This window comes from Watersipora subatra, chromosome 2, assembly GCF_963576615.1.
Source record: "Watersipora subatra chromosome 2, tzWatSuba1.1, whole genome shotgun sequence".
NCBI classification, from domain to species: Eukaryota; Metazoa; Bryozoa; class Gymnolaemata; order Cheilostomatida; family Watersiporidae; genus Watersipora; species Watersipora subatra.
This window is the reverse complement of record NC_088709.1, coordinates 40,034,780-40,048,337: the sequence shown is the minus strand read 5'-3', so window position 1 is coordinate 40,048,337 and position 13,558 is coordinate 40,034,780.

Sequence of the window (13,558 nt, the reverse complement as noted above, 5' to 3'; positions counted from 1 at the left end):
GGCCCCCTCTCAGTCCATAGCAGTCGCACTGCACCTGCAATTATGCCTCACGATTAGTATGGTGCACAATATAAGGAACACACACTAAACTCTCTCTCTCATCACTCTACAGGAACAAAAAGTAATCTGAATGCAGCAGCAGACTTTATGTGGTATGAAAATATCCCAAAACGAAATAGCCAAGCTGATCTATTTGAACAGGGAGTGAAGACAGACCACAAGATGTACATACAATGCCCACAAACCAAATGACACCCAAAACATCACAGGATCCAGTAATTAGAAATGCAACCACAGACAAATTAGAAACTCCAATGTTGATGAAATCCATCTCATAAGACCAATCGGTCGCCCTGCCAAAAAACCACTAGAGATATCGGAGACTAATCAAATGTATAAAGATCTGGAGTACGTTACAAGGAATACCAGGAGTAAGTTACAAGCTTCCTCATGTTTACATCGTGTACATCAGCTGGAGCAAACAAGATATCTCCACACACTTGACATAAAGCATTGAGCCTTAACACTTAACCTACACCCCACAGGCTGGCCTTCCTACATGCTATACATCTATAAAAGAGAACAGCTTCAATGACTCAGTCTCTTTCCCCTAAGGCCTGTTGAGACTCTCTTCCCTCTGCTGGCTGAGGCTCTTTCTTCTGCCTGTGGAGCTTCTTTCTCCTCTGCGTGTGAAGCCTTTTCCCTACCACCTGCTGAGCTCTCTTCCCCTCGCATCTTCAGAGCCTTTTTCTCTACATTTGGAGCCTCTTCTCCCATCATCAGCTTAGCCTCTTCTCCTTCACTATATCAATTGCTGAACCTCGATATCTATAGACTAGCATATGACTAGACTATAGACTAGCATATGACTAGACTATAGACTAGCATAAGACTATAGACTAGCATATGACTAGACTATAGAAATATGACTAGCACTCTCGATTGACTGTCGAGAGTCGAGCATACGGGACTCAGCTAACGAACATAGACAACCATTTGAGTAACATTTATTGGCTGTTTTAGCCTTTTTGTCAATAATATTATGATTTTAAAATACTGTTAGTGCAAATTTTGTCATAAAAAGATAAGAAAAGCAACTTACAGATTTAGTCCGCTGATGATCTCACTCCTGACACTATAGAAACTGCCGTCGCTTGCATAGCTGCTAGTTGGAGAATATGACCCTAGAGCCATCAGAGTTCGTTTGTTTCCGCTAATTGGCCTTCTTTTCCTTCACAGTGTGCTGATAATAGGTCGTTTATAATCTGTCAACAAATAACATTGACAAGCCAACTAGCCAGCGTAAAGCGATGATCATTGGCGAACCAACTGATAGACCCCATTTGCAACTTTTCAAGAGCTTCCAAAACAGGTTGATAGAGCAGATAACTCCACAATCTTAGTTGAACTTGATGAAGGTCTGTATACATAACTCTAATCAATAATGTTTGTTGCAGGATGTTAGTCAGTTTATCCAGCTATAAAGGTCAAGGTCAAATACCTATGTCAGGCTGTGAGCGCCTAGACACTTTTGATTGTCAAAAGAGAAGATGGACACGCCAAAGACCTTTGTAAAATATCTAGAAAGTTGATTTAATTTTTAAAACATTACCTACAATTATATGAGAAGTTGTCAACATCACTAAAAACTTGATCTCGACTTAGAGGTGGTAAGTGAAGATTTACTAGTAAATATCAGTACTGCTTATAATAGCTTAACACCAGTCACTAGTACCTGAAGCAGTAACAATCAATTTAGTTAACACAAGCAAACCTGCACAAACTAGACATAGTCTAAATAGAATAAGATGACAAAGCAAGTTCAACACTGAGGGTGTGTGCAGGTTTGGATTACAGTAGTTATACATTCCATAATTTCTACCAAACCACTCATAACAGTATTCAATATAACGCAATCATAAAAGGCATAAACACATTTGCATCAACAAAACTTTTCAGATTATTGCATCAGTGGTTAATGTTGCACCAGCACCACCAAGTTCAGTTCATTGCTTGGTAGGTTGCTCCTGAAGAGCAGGTTGTCTCCCTCGTCCAGAGACCGAATAGAAGCACATAAACATGTAATGGTAATTGCCGAAGTCGCGTTAAAGTTTTAGTTGTTTTCCCTCCGCTAAGATGTTGAAGGCTATTAACTAATAGACACAGGGGAGAAAGTTCGCTAGTAATCTTTCATTTTGCTAATAACAAAATAGCAAAAAGCCTCTATTTGCAGGTATATTATCAAATAAAATGGAAACTGTAAAAGTATCCTGAATACAAGATAGTAGTGAAAAATTCATGTTTAGTTTGAGATGATTTGTGTAAAAAAAAATTGACATGAGAGGATGACTTCAAGTAAGTTATGCGGGATAACTTATACAAAAATAAATTGATTGATACTATATACAAGTGTTCATGTCTGATGACTAGATTCTCTATGAGTATTGTTTGTGGCGAGATCGATAGTTATTTAATAATTGGAATATGGTCTGTATTATCTGACTGTGTGAGTATCATTGATGTTTACTTTTATGGTCTATCTGCAGCGGGTTAATTATGTTTTTAATTGAATCGTAGCTTTCATGTATAAATTCTAGCAGGTGTTGATAGTTTTGAGGGTTAGGAAATATTCTATTTCTTAGGTTGGTGTAATTGTTGCATCTGTATAAGTAATGGTCTACTGTTTTATCTTCATCCAGGCATGTGCATGTTGGTGTAAATGTTAAATTGAGTTTGTATAAGTGATATTGTAAGGTTGTGTGACCTGTGAAGAGCCGGGTTGAAATTGATATTTGTCTCCTTGGTAATATAAGTGGAATAGGGTTTTTCTCCAGATGATCTGTTTCTAGGCCCTTTAATAAACCAGTGGGGCAGTGTCCTGTTATCAGATGAGTTTTATCGATCATTATTTAGTTGCTTTTGAATAGTGGATCTTCTAAAATGACTTGCTGACATATCTGCTACAGTTGTGTTTCTACCATTTAGGCTTTCAATGTGAAAATATATCTTCTTTTGAAATTGGCTCTTTTTGATAACATAGTTTTTGCGAAATAACTCTGTCCTACTGCCATTCTACAGTATGTGTATATGTCTCTGAAGCTTAGAGACTCAGCAGTAGGTATGTTTGTGATATGGTGGAGTGCTTCTATCGAGGGATTAGTCTTTGCTCCTAGTATGTCTTTCAAACAACTGTGGAGAGAGATGTCAGCTTTTTGATCCCATATAAAACTACAGTAATACTTCAACTTACGAGTGCTCCAACGTACGAGAAACTTGAAATACGAGCCAGCTTTTAAGCAAGTTTTAGCACTAACATACGAGCCATATTTGAGATACGAGCACGTGAGCCAGTTGCCAAGTATGCCGGAGGTGTTTTATGACAACAGCATCAATCTGTATTTTTCAACTGCTCAGGTTATACTTTTGTACCGTGTTTTTGTGCACGCTTTTTAGTGCAGAGTTATGTGAATTAAAAGTACTGTGTGTAGACCGAAAGTTTGCCAGTAAAATGAAAAATAATGCAAAGAAAAAGCAAATGATAAAAATTGATATTAAACGGAAAGTTATTGAAAAATATGCGAAATGTGTATGCATGATTGAGCTAGCTCAGCAATATGACAGAAATACATCCACAATCATCAAACAGAAGGATTATATTCAGGGCATTTAGCTCGCAAAAGTACTAACCGTAGTTTCTAAACGGCGCGGCGATCTTAACCAATGCTGATGGAGAGACCGCTCAGCCATTGGATATAAGATAAACAATTGGCCGGTGACAGCGTAACTGAAACGACGCTATTTAAAAAGGCCGTTGCTATCTATCAAAACTATAAAAATAGACATTCGGACAAGTTGGCTCGTGGTCGTGCATTAAACCTTTGTGACAACACCTGGGTTCGTCCTAATCGCAACATGTTGAAAGGGCGACAAAGGCAAACGTCCTTAGATAGGTTCATCTTAAAACGGCCGGCTAGTCGTGAAAGCGGAACAAAGGAAAAATTAGCTAACTAGCGAGAAACTTCAAACTATGAACGCCGAAGAAATTTGAATTACGTTAAGTTAAAAATGAAAGTTTGCTTTTAGATTTGCTTCCAAGTTTGTCTTTTAAGACTTTGATAAAATCTAAATTTATCAAAGTCAACTGTTGTAATGAAGGATAGCTTATATATCTCTCTCTGGCAAATGCTAGCGTTAGCTGCTATTGTATGTATTTAATTTTACATTTTAATATAACACATTTCCTTGCATTATTTTTTATTTGTTGCTTTTTGAAAGCAAGTGGTAAGTTAGGAAAATAACCAACATGTTCTATTTGTTACAATATCTTGTTTTGAGTGTTTTATTTGCATTTTTCCGAGTATGGAAACCAATAAATATATATTTAATTGTTCTATATATAAATAAATTGCACCAACATGCGAGTAAATTGACATACGAGCTCAGTCTCGGAACGCATTAAGCTCGTAAGTTGAAGTATGACTGTATTGTAACACACTTTGGACATTATGATTGATTGTAGTATCTTTTTAGAATAGTATGGCTTTAACCCTGCATTGATGAACGAGTGAAGTAGTCTCCATTTTTTAGCCAATATCGCTTTTGATTCTTCTTTTTGTGTGTTGAATGCTAACTTAGAGTCTAGGGTCAGACCTAAAGCTTTAGTAGAATTGGTAATGTTTGTTTTCTTCGCTGACTTGAAGTTGGTTTGAGTTGCAGTTGAACCAAATTGTATCTGTCTTGGAACAGTTTGCTTTCATGCGCCAATGTTCTAGCCAGTGTGTATGTTTCATGCGGTTACTTTCCATCTATATATATTTTTTTTTTTCAAAGTATCGGTGTATGTATGTGTGTCCCTCGAGCAATAGCTATTAAAATCTTGGAATTTAGAACCTGTACTGAAGAAAATTTGATCTCGAACCCTACTGTTCACCAATCCGACACCGCAACTATTAGGCCCCAAAGATTGATTTGATAGCTAGCCGATATAAGTCGCTATATGGGAGCAAATACTCAATAGCTTTGCGTACTACGCAGGGTGCTTACGTAAGTGATTGTCATTTGTTAGCTTACTAAAATTTTCCATTGGCAATCTGCCAGGCTAATAACAAGTGGCAGGCAACTCTTATTACTGCTCATTGTTTATAAGCTGATTTTTAATACCCAGGCAACACCAAGCAGCACAGCTAGTATATCTATAAGTATGCGTTATATTTTTACTCTATGTTGTAACAAATGTGCCTGCAAATAGAGGCCATTTATTTTCATATCATAAACAAAGATCACTAACGGCAAATCACTTTGTAAGGGTTTGAGAGATTTTGCCTACAAGATGATTTGGCTGCAAGAGGTTTATTTGGCTATGCGAAAGTTATACGATTGATGAAAGGTTACGTCTGTAATAAAAAAAGTGGATGACAATTACGACACCGAGTTTCCACCATTGTCGTCGCAGAACAAAACCCTTAAAACGGAAATGATAGCCCTAAAAAGGGCTGAGGTGGTTGGTGAGACTACTGGCACTCAAAAATCGATTTTGACTGGTAGCCCGAGAGGGTCACTGTCGTCCCCGATAGGATCTACCGATGGGCGAATGGTCTTAGACCCGACTTCATGCTTGTAAAAGCGAATGAGCTGTCAATCAGTGTGTACCCGTAATTGTAGACGTCAGAATGCGCAAGAGTTGATGACGTCTTTTCTAAGCCTATAATCCGGCAGCTTCAAATTGCTAACTCAACGGATCTATATTACGTTCATCGCAATTCAGACAAATTTGAATAGTCATTTATAAGGCGCACGCTTAACACTTGTTCAATGTAGAGTGTATGTATGTGTGATACTAGCAATTTTTTTTTATGTTAACCATTTATTACCATATTGTTCTAAGATTTGCATGTTACTATACAGACACAAAAAAAATTATTAATACTCGTATTGCGTGATTAGTTAGTGACAAATGTTATCGTTTTTGTATTCGAAATATGTTATTGTGGAATTGGTTGACCTGATTACTGTGCAGCCAATCAATTTGTGGATTTTTCTTGGGATTGCTATATAACCTGCCAGTTTGATCATTGTTGTTGTGTTACTGCTTGGTACTGAGAGATATAACACCAATAAAGATACTGCGTTCTTTACAAACAAGCTCTGCTTGAGTTGAAAAGCAAATAGGTATAACATTCTTGTCACTGTTTCTGACTTTAGCATTGTGATATTAGCCAGCGTATCATAGCTGCATTCACTATAAGTGCTATTGACCGAACATCAAGAATTATTGCGCTTGGCTTGCTAGGGTGTAATAGTTGAGAAAAGTCACCATCGAGTCTGTTTATCGGCTCACCATCGAGTCTGTTTATCGGCTCACCATCGAGTCTGTTTATCGGCTCACCATCGAGTCTGTTTATCGGCTCACCATCGAGTCTGTTTATCGGCTCACCATCGAGTCTGTTTATCGGCTCACTCTCGAGTCTGTTTATCGGCTCACCATCGAGTCTGTTTATCGGCTCACCATCGAGTCTGTTTATCGGCTCACCATCGAGTCTGTTTATCGGCTCACCATCGAGTCTGTTTATCGGCTCACCATCGAGTCTGTTTATCGGCTCACCATCGAGTCTGTTTATCGGCTCACCATCGAGTCTGTTATCGGCTCACCATCGAGTCTGTTTATCGGCTCACCCGCGAGTCTGTTTATCGGCTCACCCGCGAGTCTGTTTATTGGCTCACTCTCGAGTCTGCTTATCGGCTCACTCTCGAGTCTGTTTATCGGCTCACTTTCGAGTCTGTTTATCGGCTCACCCACAAGTCTGTTTATTGACTCATCAAGTTGTGTGAACTCGCTCTTGAGTTGGGAGTTGTCTATCCTTGTCGAGTAGAATTTACTTCACTGGTGGCAGCGGTGGGATATTTCTGCTAGAGCAATCTAGACGAACCCAGAATGCCTACACGCACTCGACGACAGAGGTTAGAAAAGGAAAGGTTAGAGAAAGAGAGGCTAGAAATGGAACGGGGGTGTCGTGACCATTACAGTGGTGATGAGGAAGAAATAGGGCGACCACACATGAAGGCAGCTGTCCCACCACATCATCCAATCCCCGCACCCACATTTGATGGAACAGAAGATGTAGACACATTCATCACTAGCTATGAAGCCATTGCTAAACATAATAGATGGAGTGATGCTGAGAAGAAGCTACGTCTTCGGCTATCCCTAAAGGGCCCTGCTACAATGGGAACTAATGGCGACTCATGTGAGGAAGTGTACGATAAGCTACAATCGCAGTATGGACTCACTACAGATATGGCAAATACTCTTTTGCGGGGGTTGAAGTTAAAACCTAAAGAAAGCGTTCATAAATTTGGGGAAAAAGTAATGACATTGGTGAAAAAGGCGTACCCAAATTTAACGACTGATCAACAGGATCAACAAGCGAAACAGGAAGTTCTGTGTGCAGTGTCAACAATGCCACAATTGGCATGGACATTACGGTTGTCACCACCAAGTTCTCTCGCAGAGGCAGTCGATATCATTCATAAATATCGCTCAATGACAACTGCCGATGTAGGGATCCACCGGTTAGAGACAGAGGACGTCCAAGACCTGAAGAAGCAAATAGAGCTGCAGGCTGAAGAGTTTCGCAACTCTCAAAAGGAAATGCTGGATAAATTTGCTTCCATGCAAATGGAACTAACCCAGAAATTGGTGGAATCACAAAGATAGTTGGCAACCTCCCAGCGTGAGCTGTTAAATGGACTGGCGGCTAACCGGAGGCCTCGAACCACCAAGGACATACGCTGCTACAATTGCCAGGGTTTAGGACATATTTCTCGTGACTGCAGACAAAAGAAGGCGGGAAACGAATCAGTTCAGCAGTCATAGGCCCCGGACAAGCTGAACCAAACCTAAGGGGTGACACACTAGTTAGTTTCTGTCAACCTTCCGAGGCCACATCGTATTATGTTCGGGCTCAGGTGGGAAAGACAAAATTTACGCTTCTTCTCGATAGTGGTTGTTCCCGATCCATAATTCCTAAAAGAGTCCTACAACAGCTACCCCCGTCTTCCTTCACCCACCCCCTACCTGTTGAAGGCCAGGGTGTGCTTGCAGATGGCCAACGAATTCCATTGGAAGGGACAACAAAAGTCACATTGAAGTTGGGCAATGAAGTATTTGTAACGAACTTCATCATTGCCGAAATAGATAACCATATCCTGCTGGGTTTTGACTTCTTCAAGAACTTTAACTGCCAGATTGATTTCAAGAACAATCAGCTGGTCTGCCAAGGACAGAAGATCGATTGCTGCGCTGCCAACGGAGAGCCCTTGCAGGTCAAGGTCCAGGCCAAATACACTACATCCATTCCACCCCGTAGTGAGAAGCTCGTTCAAGCTAGGTTGAATCGCGTTTGGAGGCATGGGGCAGCGTGTATAGAGCACACTGGTGGGCTGCCAGGGCTAGTAGTGGCCTCATCCATACATCAACCGAAAAATCAAGATGTCTGTATACGCATAATGAACTATTCAGATGCGGAAATTGAGCTGAAGTCGGGACAGGTCATCGCAAGCTGTTCCATAGTTGGGGCGGTGGAAGATAACCCAAACGTGGGGCCGACCAACGGAGCGCTTCCGGAAGACCTTGAGAATGCTTTTCAACAATGGTGCCATAGGTTGGACGATAACCAAGTAAAAAGGGCAATGGGGTTATTGCAGAAAAATCAGTCAATTTTCAGTACAGGCAAGTATGATCTTGGAAGGACAGCTGTTGTCCAGCATACCATTCCTTTGGTTAGAGATGCACGACCCATCAAACAAAGGCCTTATCGGCATGGCCCGGTTCAAGAGGCAGAAATCGAAAAGCAAGTGCAAGAGCTCAAGGAACATGGCTTAGTCAAGGAGGGCCATGGCGCTTGGAGCTCCCCAGTTGTGTTGGTGAAAAAGAAAGACGGCAGCTGGCGCTTCTGTGTGGACTACCGTAAGCTGAACGAACTCACCACCAAGGATGCATACCCTCTCCCTAGAATTGATGATAGCTTGGATGCCTTGGGTGGTAGCAAGTGGTTCAGTACTCTAGATCTTGCCAGTGGCTATTGGCAAGTGGAGCTAGAAAGTTCTGCCAAGGAAGCTGCCGCTTTTACTACTAGATCCGGTCTTTGGGAGTGGCAAGTTCTTCCTTTTGGCCTTACCTCAGCACCATCTACATTCAAACGATTAATGGAAACAGTTCTACGGGGCTTGCATTGGCGCACACTGTTGATCTACCTAGATGACATAATTGTGTTCTCTGCCGATTTTGACACTCACCTAGAACGCTTAGAAGAGGTCTTTCACAGACTCCAGGCTGCCGGATTAAAGCTGAAGCCATCTAAATGCACGCTTTTCGGGGAGAGGGTACATTACCTGGGGCATGTGGTGAGCGCTGATGGGGTGGAAACCGATGCGACCAAAATTGAAGCTGTTAGCGAATGGCCCTTGCCCAAGCATAAGTCTGATGTCAGGGCCTTTCTGGGCACTTGTGGGTATTACCGCAGGTTCATTGCAAATTATGCAGAGTTATCTCGACCACTCAGCCAGTTGTGTTCTACCCGAGCAGAATTTTGCTGGGACAACGAGTGTCAGCATGCCTTTCAGACTCTCAAGAATCATCTGACAACTGCGCCGGTGCTGGCCTATCCGGACTACTCGAAACCATTCATTCTAGATACAGACGCAAGCCAAGTGGCTTCTGGAGCAGTCCTGGCACAAGAACAAGGTGGTCAAGAGAGAGTAATTGCATACTATTCTAAGATGCACTCACCGGAAGAAGCGAACTATTGTGTGACGCGGCTGGAGCTACTGGCTATTGTGAAGGCCCTAAAACATTTCCGTCCGCAACTATATGGACGGAGATTTGAGATACGCACTGACCATGCCAGCTTGCCATGGTTACTGCGAGCTTCAACGCCGACAGGTCAGCTAGCCCGATGGTTCGAGGTACTCTCGGAATTCGAATTTACCTTGAAGCACCGCAAGGGGCTGAAACATAATAATGCAGACGGACTAAGTCGGCAGATCTGCCAAGATTGCAAGCAATGCCAACGCTACCTTGTTCCCGAAGCATCCCAAATGCAGCCAGTACGCATTGATGCAGTATCCACTCATCTAGCGGGACAGCAAATTGATTTGGCCAAGGCTCAGGAGTTGGATGAGCACATTGGCGATGTGTATCATGGGGTCCGGGAACAGAAACCCCCTTCAGACCGGTACCTGGGATGGCAGGCAGAAAAGCTAGTTAAATTATGGGAGCACCTAAAATTAAACGAATCTGGTGTGCTGCACGTAGAGTTGCCTTATCAAAGTAGACGAGTCTCAAGGGTGATATGTCCCCGTGTTAAACAAGCAGAGGTAACACAGACCGCGCACCAATCTGCCCATCTTGGTTTTAATAAGACCCTGGCCATAATCCGCCAAAATTGGTTTTGGCCTGGCATGACGAGTTATGTCAGGAAGTGGGTGAATGGATGTGTTGCTTGTCAGAAAGCAAAACCAGCACGCCACCGACACTCTGATCCCCAAAACAAGCTGGGGGCCGGAAGACCCTGGCAGGTTATTGCGGTAGATTTATGTGGGCCCCTGCCAGAGACTACTGACGGTAACACCCAGATTTTAGTCCTCGCAGATCATTTCACCAGATGGTACGACGCCATTCTAATCCGTGATGGGCAGGCCTCAACAGTAGCTAAGGTTCTAGATGAGCGAGTGTTTAGCTACTTTGGGATCCCTGAAACAATACACACGGACCAAGGAGCACAGTTTGAGTCAGCTCTATTTAGGGCCTGCTGTGAATTATGGAACTGCAAGAAAACCCGTTGCGCTCCCTATCATCCCCAGGGAAATTCGATAGTGGAAAGATTGAACCGGACACTGGGAAATTCCTTGAGGGCTATGCTGGCCGAGTCAGAACACCAGGAATGGGATCGCCTAGTGCCCCAAATCATGCGGATCATACGGGCTACGCCACATCGAAGCACTGGAGAGACGCCCAACTCATTGATGCTAGGGCGAAATGTCCGACTGCCGCATGACCTCCTGGTCAACTACCCAACCGGGTTGGATTTTACAGAGGACGAGTATGCTGCACAACTACAAAAAGACATGCAGACCGCATACATAAAACTACGACAGCATCAAAAATGCAAACCTCGGACGGATGACAGTGAAGAAGAGCCAAAATTTGTCAAAGGTGATCAAATCTGGCTCAAATCATACTTTAAGACAAAAGGTAGAGGAACAAAACTTCAACCCAAGTATGTTGGGCCTTACCGCATTACAAAATCTCTGCCCTATCAAACGTACGAAATGGAGCGAAACGGAAAATTGTCTGTACAGCACGAAGGCCGGATTAAACTGTACCAGGAAGCTGGTACAAGCGCTCCTCCGGGAGAGAATGCTCGGGCTCGCAGACCAAGCTTTGTGGGAAGTGCAGAAGAGGTAGCAACTAGTTTTGAGCCCGAACCCCCTGCCGCGGAAACGTCAGTGAAGCCAACCAACCCTGACGTAAAGCAGCGACCTTCTAGGGTAAGAAAGAAGCCAATGCATCTACAAAATTATTGGCTCAACAAAATGCAAACAGACAATGATAAGCTATCAGCCATTCTGGGACAGAATTCTGCCTTAGGAGGGGACAGTGTAATAAAAAAAGTGGATGACAATTACGACACCGAGTTTCCACCATTGTCGTCGCAGAACAAAACCCTTAAAACGGAAATGATAGCCCTAAAAAGGGCTGAGGTGGTTGGTGAGACTACTGGCACTCAAAAATCGATTTTGACTGGTAGCCCGAGAGGGTCACTGTCGTCCCCGATAGGATCTACCGATGGGCAAATGGTCTTAGACCCGACTTCATGCTTGTAAAAGCGAATGAGCTGTCAATCAGTGTGTACCCGTAATTGTAGACGTCAGAATGCGCAAGAGTTGATGACGTCTTTTCTAAGCCTATAATCCGGCAGCTTCAAATTGCTAACTCAACGGATCTATATTACGTTCATCGCAATTCAGACAAATTTGAATAGTCATTTATAAGGCGCACGCTTAACACTTGTTCAATGTAGAGTGTATGTATGTGTGATACTAGCAATTTTTTTTTATGTTAACCATTTATTACCATATTGTTCTAAGATTTGCATGTTACTATACAGACACAACAAAAAATTATTAATACTCGTATTGCGTGATTAGTTAGTGACAAATGTTATCGTTTTTGTATTCGAAATATGTTATTGTGGAATTGGTTGACCTGATTACTGTGCAGCCAATCAATTTGTGGATTTTTCTTGGGATTGCTATATAACCTGCCAGTTTGATCAATGTTGTTGTGTTACTGCTTGGTACTGAGAGATATAACACCAATAAAGATACTGCGTTCTTTACAAACAAGCTCTGCTTGAGTTGAAAAGCAAATAGGTATAACATTCTTGTCACTGTTTCTGACTTTAGCATTGTGATATTAGCCAGCGTATCATAGCTGCATTCACTATAAGTGCTATTGACCGAACATCAAGAATTATTGCGCTTGGCTTGCTAGGGTGTAATAGTTGAGAAAAGTCACCATCGAGTCTGTTTATCGGCTCACCATCGAGTCTGTTTATCGGCTCACCATCGAGTCTGTTTATCGGCTCACCATCGAGTCTGTTTATCGGCTCACCATCGAGTCTGTTTATCGGCTCACCATCGAGTCTGTTTATCGGCTCACTCTCGAGTCTGTTTATCGGCTCACCATCGAGTCTGTTTATCGGCTCACCATCGAGTCTGTTTATCGGCTCACCATCGAGTCTGTTTATCGGCTCACCATCGAGTCTGTTTATCGGCTCACCATCGAGTCTGTTTATCGGCTCACCATCGAGTCTGTTTATCGGCTCACCATCGAGTCTGTTATCAGCTCACCATCGAGTCTGTTTATCGGCTCACTCGCGAGTCTGTTTATCGGCTCACCCGCGAGTCTGTTTATCGGCTCACTCTCGAGTCTGCTTATCGGCTCACTCTCGAGTCTGTTTATCGGCTCACGCTCGAGTCTGTTTATCGGCTCACCCACAAGTCTGTTTATTGACTCATCAAGTTGTGTGAACTCGCTCTTGAGTTGGGAGTTGTCTATCCTTGTCGAGTAGAATTTACTTCACGTCTATAATTCCTGGAAATTACGTCTACAGTTATGGAGATTGTGCACAGACCTGCCAACCCAAAAGTGGGGCAATGCGTGAGATTTGGTTTTGGGGCAATTGATGTATCAATGATAGTATATATAAAATGTGGAAAATGGGGCAAAAATCTCACGCGTTTCTCACGCATTTTCATTTTTTCTTTGGGGTGATTGCGTGAGTCTCACGCCCAATGCGTGAGAGTTGGCAGGTATGAATTTGTGCATACTGATAGATCAATGAAGAGATAATGGAATACAAAAGGTAAATAATAATGCAATAGTGGTGTTTTCACTGAACATTGGTTGAAAAATATACTCCTGATAAGATGTCATCTATCACTCGAAACGAAAATCGTGTGAATACAAAATAAAAAGAACCCTTCATCGATTTAA